Source organism: Cebus imitator, unplaced genomic scaffold (assembly GCF_001604975.1).
Source record: "Cebus imitator isolate Cc_AM_T3 unplaced genomic scaffold, Cebus_imitator-1.0 Scaffold242, whole genome shotgun sequence".
NCBI classification, from domain to species: Eukaryota; Metazoa; Chordata; class Mammalia; order Primates; family Cebidae; genus Cebus; species Cebus imitator.
The window spans coordinates 1,192,395-1,201,785 of NW_016107557.1; the positions used below are offsets into that span (position 1 = coordinate 1,192,395).

The 9,391-nt window shown below is 37.1% G+C and overlaps 2 pseudogenes; both read left to right on the top strand.

The window, feature by feature from the left end:
• LOC108282514 overlaps positions 1 to 4,525 on the top strand; it is a 22,984-nt pseudogene extending 18,459 nt beyond the window's left edge.
• A 2,419-nt stretch (positions 4,526 to 6,944) lies between these two features.
• LOC108282515 lies at positions 6,945 to 8,973 on the top strand (annotated as a pseudogene).
• The last annotated feature ends 418 nt before the right edge of the window (positions 8,974 to 9,391 follow it).

A 9,391-nucleotide genomic window follows, 5' to 3' on the forward strand; every position in this document is an offset into this window, starting at 1 on the left:
AAAGAAAGAAAGAAAAAAAAAAGAAAAGAATAGAAAATAGCATCCTCTGTGCAACAAGTACAAGTTTATGGTAATGAGTCTTAGAAGGAAAAAACAGTGGTAATACATTGGCATTTTGTTTTGTAGGTTTTATAGTTTCAAGTAATCACTCTTATTTACTATCCATTGTAGACACGTTTAAAACTTTATGTACTACAAACAAGCCAGTTAGCAAACAGTCCTTGAAAAATGTTGAGAATGGTTTAATTCAGGTCTTCACACATTCTAAAAAATTTTAAAGCTGGCCAGGCATGGTGGCTCATGCCTGTAATCTCAGCACTTTGGGAGGCAGAGGCAGGCAGATACGGTCTCTACTAAAAAATACAAAAATCAGCCAGGCATGGTGGTGGGTGCCTGTAGTCCCAGCTACTCAGGAGGCTGAGGTAGGAAAATCGATTGAATCCAGATGGTGGAGGTTGCAGTGAGCCGAAATTGTGCCACTGCACTCCAGCTTGGGCAACAGAGTGAGACTTCATCTCAAAAAAATAAAAAATTTAAAGCTACTAGTTAAGTATAAAATCAGTGAGTTGAAAGTAAATTTTCTCATTAAAAAAAATCCAACTGTTGAATTACTAAATGTTGGGTTTAAAGAAATAGCTCTGATAAGGACTTTTTAGAAGTAGATACCTGGTAAAATTTAATAAAACAGGTGGTTGGCTGCATTTTTAAGCCCAATTTTTTTATATTTTAATTTATCTTCATTGTGTATAACACCAGTCAGACTATATTTTTCATTTGAGAAGCATCTATATGCTTAATACACCTAATGTATTATGTTGGAGTATTTAAATGTAAGTGTTTTAATGACCCTAAATAGAATTAAACGTTTTTAGAAATAAAATGATAGGCATCTAACTAAAATGAGAAAATATATTTAGTAAATATTTGCATCTTTCATATTGTAGTAAATAGTAAACAGATGTTTTGCTGATGAAAAGGAAGCTATCTTGCCAAACTGAGATTCAAAGTGAAATACAAAAATGAAAATATTTATAATAGGACTTGATTTGGAGAAATTCCTATTATTCCTGTTGTCCAAACCATGACTCTCAAGATAACCTGGACTACTCTCTTCCCTCTTCTATTAACCAGTTATTCACCAAGTCCTATGCCATTTCGCCTCCTAACATCTGTCAGCTACCCTTTTGCTTTTACCTCACCACTATTACCTAAGAGATTTTCATTATTTCTCATCTAGATTACAGACTTTGTCTCTAATCTGCTATAGTGTATCCTCCTTGCTACTTCTAGGCTAACCATAAAAAAACAGATCTGATGGGGGTGGGGAAGTGGGGGGAAGAAACAAAACCATCCAACGATCACTCATGTGGCTCAAATGATTCTGTACATTGATATTTTGATGGAGCACTACATAAACATCAAAAATTATGTTTTTCAGAATCTCTAAAATATAAGTCAATGCTATGCAGTAAATATAAAAGCTAGTTTGAAAAATTTCCCTGAGAAATTACACTCATAAAACAATTGCGTTCATAAAATATAAAACAGTAGCAAAATAATAGGGCTCTTTAAAATTAAAAATATTTAAAATTCAACAGTAATAAATAGTATTGAAAAATGTGGGTGACAAAATATTCCTAAAAGTAGAACTCAAAGTGACAGAAAGTGAGAGAAAAGATAAAAGTCACAGAATATAAATTTATGGGTCTAAAACCAGACTAACAGTTTTAGAAAGTGAAAAAAAATTTTTTAAGTTAAAAAATGAAAGCAGTGGGTTATTAGAAATAACATAAGTGGCTGATATGGTTAGTCTGTGTACCCACCCAAATCTCATCTTTAATTGGAATTTCCATAATTCTCACATCTAGAGCGACACCTGGTGGGAGGTGATTGAATCATGGGGGCAGTTCCCCCCTGCTGTTCTCGTGATAGTGAGTGAGTTCTCATGAGAGCTGATGGCTTTATAAAGGACTCTTCCCCCATTGCTTCTCACTCTTTCTACTTCGTGCCACCCAGTAAAGAAGGTGCCTTACTTCCCCTTTGCATTCCCCCATGATTGTAAGTTTCCTGAGGCCTCCCCAACCATGCTGAACTGTGAGTCAATTAAACCTCTTTCCTTTATAAATTAGAAAAAGAAAGAAATCTCATTTACAGTAGCTACAAAGAATACAAAATACCTAGGAATCAATTTAACCAAAGAAGTAAAAGATCTATATATGGAAAACTATTAAAAAACTGATGAGAGATTGAAGAGGATACAAAAAAATTGAAAAATATTCCATGTTCATGAATTGGAAGAGCATTACTAAAATGACAATACTACCCAAAGCCATTTACAGATTCAGTGCGATCTCTATTAGTGATATGCTCCACAGAAATAGAAAAAAAGAATCCTAAAATGTATATAGAAGCAAAAAAGGCCTTGAATCTCCAAAGCAATCCTGATCAAAAAGAGCAAAGCAGGAGGCATCATACCACCTGACTTCAGAGTAAATAGACAACCTATAGAATAGGACAAATATTTGCTATCTATGCATCTGACAAGGGTCTAATATCCAACATCTACAAAGAACTTAAACAAATTTACAAGAAAAAACATTAAAAAGTGGGCAAAGTACATGAACAGACACTTTTCAAAAGAAGACATACATGCAGCCAACAAGCATATGAAAAAAAAAATAAGCTCAATATCATTGATCATTAGAGAAATGCAAATCAAAACCACCGTGAGATACCACCTCACACCAGTCAGGATGGTTATTACTAAAAAGTCAAAATATAACAGATGCTGGTGAGGATGTGGAGAAAAGGGAATGCTTATACACTGTTGGTGGGAGTGTAAATCAGTGCAACCATTGTGGAAAGCAGTATGGTGATTCCTCAAAGAGGTGAAAACAGAACTACCATTTAACCCAGCAATCCCACTACTAGGTATATACCTAAAAGAATATAAATTGTTCTGTCATAAAGACACATGCATGCATATGTTTATTTCAGCACTATTCACAATAGCTAAGACATGGAATCAACCTAAATGCCCATCAATGGTAGACTGGATAAAGAAAATATGGTATACATACACCATGGAATACTATGCAGCCATAAAAAAGAATGAGATCGTGTTCTTTGCAGGATCATGAATGGAGCTGGAGGACATTATCCTTAACAAACTAATGCAGGAACAGAAAACCAAATACCATTATGTTTTCACTTATAAGTGGGAGCTAAATGAGGAGAACACTTGGACACAAAGAGGGGAACAACAGACACTGGGACCTACCTGAAGGTGGATGGTGGGAGGAGAGAGAGGAATAGAATAAGTAACTATTGGATAGTAGGCTTAGTACTGGGGTCATGAAATAATCTGTACAACAAACCCCTGTGACATGAGTTTATGCATATAACAAACCTGCACATGTACTGCTGAACCTAAAATAAAAGTTTATAAAAGACCATGGGCAAAAGTTCTGAATAGACATTTCTCAAAAGAAGACAAACAAGTGGCCATCAGGTATAGGAAAAAAGTGCTCAACATCACAAATTATCAGAGAAATGCAAATCAAAACTACAAATTTCACCCCAGTTAAAATGACTTTTATCAAACAGACAGGCAATAACGGATGTTAGTATGAGGAGAGAGGGCAGCCTTTGCACACTATTGGTGGGAATGCAAATTAATATATCCACTATCCAGAATGGTATAGAGAGGTTCCTCAAAAACTACAAATAGAACTACTATATGATCCAGTAATTCCACTATTGGGTATATGTCCAAAAGAAAGGAAATAAGATATTGAAAATATATCTGCACTCTCATGTTAATTGCAGTACTAGTCACAATAGCCAAAATATGGAACCAAACTAAGAGCTCATCATTGAATGAACTAATAAAGAAAATGTATTATATATCTTATTATATTTTTATATAGAACTTATATTTTTATAATATAAAAAGAATAAAATCTTGTCATTTGCAGCAACATGGATAGAACTGGAGGTCATTATATCAAGTGAAAAAGAAAGAAAGAAAAGAAAACAAAGAACTTTAACAACACTGTAGACCAATTGAGCCTAACAGACACATACAAAACACTCCACCAAACAACAGCAGAATACACATTCTTCTCAAATGTACACAGAACAGCCTCCAGGATAGATCACAGGTTATGCCACAAAAGAAATTCTTAACAAATTTAAGAAGATCCACATGATATAAAGTGTCTTTCTAAACCACAATGGAATGAAACTAAAAACTAGTAGCAGTAGGACAAGGAGAAAGTTTCCAAATACGAGGAAATTAAACAACATACTCTGAACAACCGGCAGATCAAAGAAGAAATACAAAGGAAATTACAAAATATCTTGAGAAAAATGACAATAAAAACAACATAACAAAACTTATGGAAGGTAGTAAAAGTAGTACTAAGAAAGAAATTTATAGCACAGAACACATGCATTAAGAAATAAAACAGATCTCAAATCAATAACCTAAATTTACACTTGAAGAAATTACAAAAAGAAAAACAAAAAAACAAAGTTAGCAGGAGGAAGAAAATCATACATATTAGAGGAGAAATAAATGAAATCAAGAATAGAAAAAACAACAAAACTGGGTTGTATTTAAAAAATAGAAAAAAAAAAACCAACAAAACTGAGTTGAATTTTTTGAGAAGATCAAGAAAATTGACAAATCCTTAGCTAGACTAAGAAAAAAGAGAAAAGACTTTTTCTTTTGCAATAGAAGATATTACAATGAATGCCACGGAAATTAAAATGATCATGAGACTACCATGAACGATTGTACACAACAAATTGGATAATGTAGAAGAGATGACTAAATTCCTAGAAACATACAAGCTACCAAGACTGAATCAGGAAGAAACTTTTTTAAAAACCTGAACAGACCTACAACTAGTAAGCAACTACGAGATTCAGTAATCAACAATCTCCCAACAAAGGAAAGCCCAGGACCAGATGGCTTCAGACAAGAATCCTACCAATCATTTAAAGAAGAGTTAGCACCAATCCTTCTCAAACTCATTCAAAAAATTAAAGATGAGAGAATACTTCCAAATTCATTTTACATGGGCAGAACTATCCTGATAACAAAACCAGACAAAGACACTACAAGAAACATAAACTACATTTTAATATCCCAGATAAATGTGATGTAAAAATTCTTAACAAACATACTAGCAAACAGAATTCAATGACTCTTTATTTTTATTTTCTAGAGACAGGTTCTCGCTCTGTCACCTAGGTTGCAGTGCAGTGTAACCTGCACTATCACGGCTCACTGTAACCTCAAACTTCTGGACTTAAGCAATCCTCCTGTCTGAGCCTCCCAAGTAGCTAGGACTACAGGTACATAACACCACACCTGGTTAATTTTTGGTAGAAACAGGGTCTTGCTATGTTGTCTAGAGTTGTCTCAAACTCCTGAGCTCAAGCTGGCCTCTTGCCTCAGCTCCCCAAAGTGCTGGGACTACAGGTATGAACCACTGCACCTGGCCTCAGCAATACTTTAAAAGAATTATACACCATGTGGTGGGAAAACTGGCTAGCCATGTGCAGAAAGCAGAAACTGGACCCCTTCCTGACACCTTACACTAAAATTAACTCCAGATGGATTCAAGACTTAAACATAAGACCTAACACCATAAAAACCCTAGAAGAAAATCTAGGCAAAACCATTCAGGACATAGGTGTAGGCAAGGACTTCATGACCAAAACACCAAAAGCATTGGCAACAAAAGCCAAAATAGACAAATGGGACCTAATCAAACTCCACAGCTTCTGCACAGCAAAAGAAACAGTCATTAGAGTGAATCGGCAACCAACAGAATAGGAAAAAATTTTTGCAATCTACCCATCTGACAAAGGGCTAATATCCAGAATTTACAAAGAACTAAAACAGGTTAACAAGAAAAAAAAAAAAACCCATTAAAAAGTGGGCAAAGGACATGAACAGATACTTTTGAAAAGAAGACATACATGAGGCCAACAAACATATGAAAAAAATGCTCATCATCACTGGTCATTAGAGAAATGCAAATCAAAACCACATTAAGATACCATCTCATGCCAATTAGAATGGCAATCATTGAAAAATCTGATGCTGGAGAAGATGTGGAGAAATAGGAACACTTTTACACTATTGGTGGGAGGGTTCAACCATTGTGGAAGACAGTGTGGCGATTCCTCAAGGACCTAGAAATAGAAATTCCATTTAACCCAGCAATGCCATTACTGGGTATATATCCAAAAGATTATAAATTGTTCTGTTATAAAGATACATGCACACATATGTTCATTGCAGCACTGTTTACAACAGCAAAGACCTGGAACCAACCCAAATGTCCATCAATGATAGACTCAACAAGGAAAATGTGGCACATATACATCATGGAATACTATGCAGCCATAAAAAAGGATGAGTTCATGTCCTTTGTAGGGACATGGATCAATCTGGAAACCATTATTCTCAGCAAACTGACACAAGAAAAGAAAAACAAACACCACATGTTCTCACTCATAGGCAGGTGTTGAACAATCAGAAAACATGGACACAGGGAAGGGAGCATCACACACTGGGGTCTGTTGTGGGGAAATAGGGGAGGGACAGTGGGGAGTAGGGAAGTTGGGAGGGATAACAGGGGGAGAAGTGACAGATATAGGTAATAGAAAGATGGAGGCAGCAAACCACATTGCCATGTATGTACCTATGCAATAATCCTGCATGATTTGCACATGTACCCCAGAACCTCAAGTGCAATAATATATATATATATATATATGTATGTATGTATATATATATATATATATATATATATATATTTTTTTTTTTTTTAAAGAATTATACACCATGAGCAAGTGGAATTTATTTCTGAAATGCGAGGATGGCTCAACATATGAAAATCAATCAATGGGTACCTTGGGAGGAGATGAATGGGAAATGGCCAGCAGAGCCTGACACAGCCCAGGTGGTAAAAAAAAGGGAAAGAAGAAGGTGATGGTAGAGTTTTCAGATGCTGTCATGGTGGAAACCTTGAAAAAGCAGGTAGCTGAAGCCTGGAGCCATAGGACGCCATTCAGTCATGAAGCCATTGTCATGGACATGGATCCCTTTCTTCACTGGATGATCCCAAACTTCATCCAAAGCCCAGACTTCTTGGAAGGGCTTCAGAAGGAACTTATGAACTTGGACTTCCATGAGAAGTATAATGGTTTATATAAAGTCCAGCACTGTGATGGTTTGAAGAAGAGAAGAGAGCCTCACAGCTCTGCTTTAAAGAAAATTCTGTCTGAAGATTTTCGGTCCCGGCTTTCTGATATTTCTAAAATTGACCTGGAATCAACCATTAACATGTCCTATACTAAATATGAGTTCACTGATGCCCTGCTGTGCCATGATGATAAGGTGGAAAGGCACTGGATCGCCTTCATCCTGCACCTGTTTCATTCCTGGGACAGGAGCCGGGGGGTACCCTGGACCTGTACCACATGGATGAACACTTTCAGCTGAAGCAGGTTGCCAAATCTTCTATCCCTTCATGGAACAAACTGGTTTTCTTTGAAGCATTTCCAATGTCCTTTCACCAGGTGTCTGAAGTCCTGTCTGAAGAAAAGTCGCATTTGTCTATAAGCTGCTGGTTTCATGAGCCTGCATTGACTAGGCCTCCCAACTCCTTTAACCTCTCATACCTCAGATCCCTCACATCCCACAAGATTATGAAATTGTGTTTGGCCGGGTGCGGTGGCTCACGCCTGTAATCCCAGCACCTTGAGAGGCCGAGGCGGGTGGATCACAAGGTCAAGAGATCGAGACCATCCTGGTCAACATGGTGAAACCCCATCTCTACTAAAAATACAAAAAATTAGCTGGGCATGGTGGCGCGTGCCTGTAATCCCAGCTACTCAGGAGGCTGAGGCAGGAGAATTGCCTGAACCCAGGAGGCGGAGGTTGCGGTGAGCCGAGATCGCGCCATTGCACTCCAGCCTGGGTAACAAGAGAGAAACTCCGTCTCAAAAAAAAAAAAAAAAAAAAAAAAAAAAAAACAAAAAAAAAAAAAAAAAAAAAAAAAAAAAAAAAAAAAAAAAAAAAAAAAAAAAAAGACATTGTGTTTGACTGGATCAACGCTACTTAGCTGGACATGAATTATCAAGTTCAAATTTAAGGAGAGTTTGAAGAAAATTCTGAAATTCTCTTGAAGGGGCTTCTTAAGCCTGAGAAATTTGCAAAGGTCCGTGAGGCCTTGAAAACAGAGATGTGGAATGGGGCAGCTGAGGTCTCCCTAACAAAAGGTTTTATGAGAAAGCTGAGGAGAGCACGCTTCCAGATATATTGAAGGAGTGCATGAAGTTATTTTGCTCTGAGACGCTATTCTTGCTGCTCTCCAACTTCACAGGCCAGGCCTGAAGCTTCACTGCTTGGCCCCTTCAGAAGAGATGAGATGGATGACCAAAAAAAAAAGGAAGAAGCAGCTTCTGCTGCTAATAGCACTGAAGAAGGGACTAGCCATAGCCCTCCTGAGGCAGAGAATAATCAGGCAGCCATTAGCAACAACAGCCAGCAGGGCGATTACCAAACAGACCCGGAGTGAGAGGAAAATCAAAGAAAGAAAGAATCAAGTGTTCCCACATGCCAGGGGGCGCTGAGGCATTGGAAGACCAGTCACTACAATTTGATTCATGACCATAGCAAGGCTGAATTTGCCCTAGGCTTAATTCTCTACTGTGGCTGTGAAGGCTGGAAGCCAGAATATGGAGGTTTTTCTTACATTGCCAAAGGTGAAGATGAAGAGCTGCTAATGGTGAATCCAGGAAACAATTATTTGGCACTGGTCTACAGAGGTAGAGAGACTTTGAAATTTGCCAAGCATATTAACTGCCAAATTAATATACCAAAGCCTGGAACAAAAGAAAACCTTCCCAAACAGGACAGGTTTCTGGGACTTTTCATTCATCTATTAAGAATGACAGCACTGGGCAAAGCTAAAAAAATCATGACCCTTCATCAGTACTGGGAAGTCTGGAAGAGCTAAGCCTGGAGGGAAGGAGAGCTACATTGTAGCTTGCCTGACAGTGTTCTTAAAACTGGTTGTACTTTAATAGGACTCAGAATGATTGTCCTCAACCTAGACCTTGAGCTTGGAGCTATGTACTTATCTCTTTCCATTCCATTTTTAAAAAGAAAAGAAAAGAAAATCAATGTAGTACACCAGATTAACAAAATGAAGGACAAAAACCACACAACCATTTCAATTGATACAGAACAAGGCATTTTATAAAATTCAACATCTCTTCATAATAAAAAGAAAACACTCAACAAACTAGAAATAGAAAGAAGTTACCTCAAAATAATAATGGATGTATATGAAAAGCCCATAGT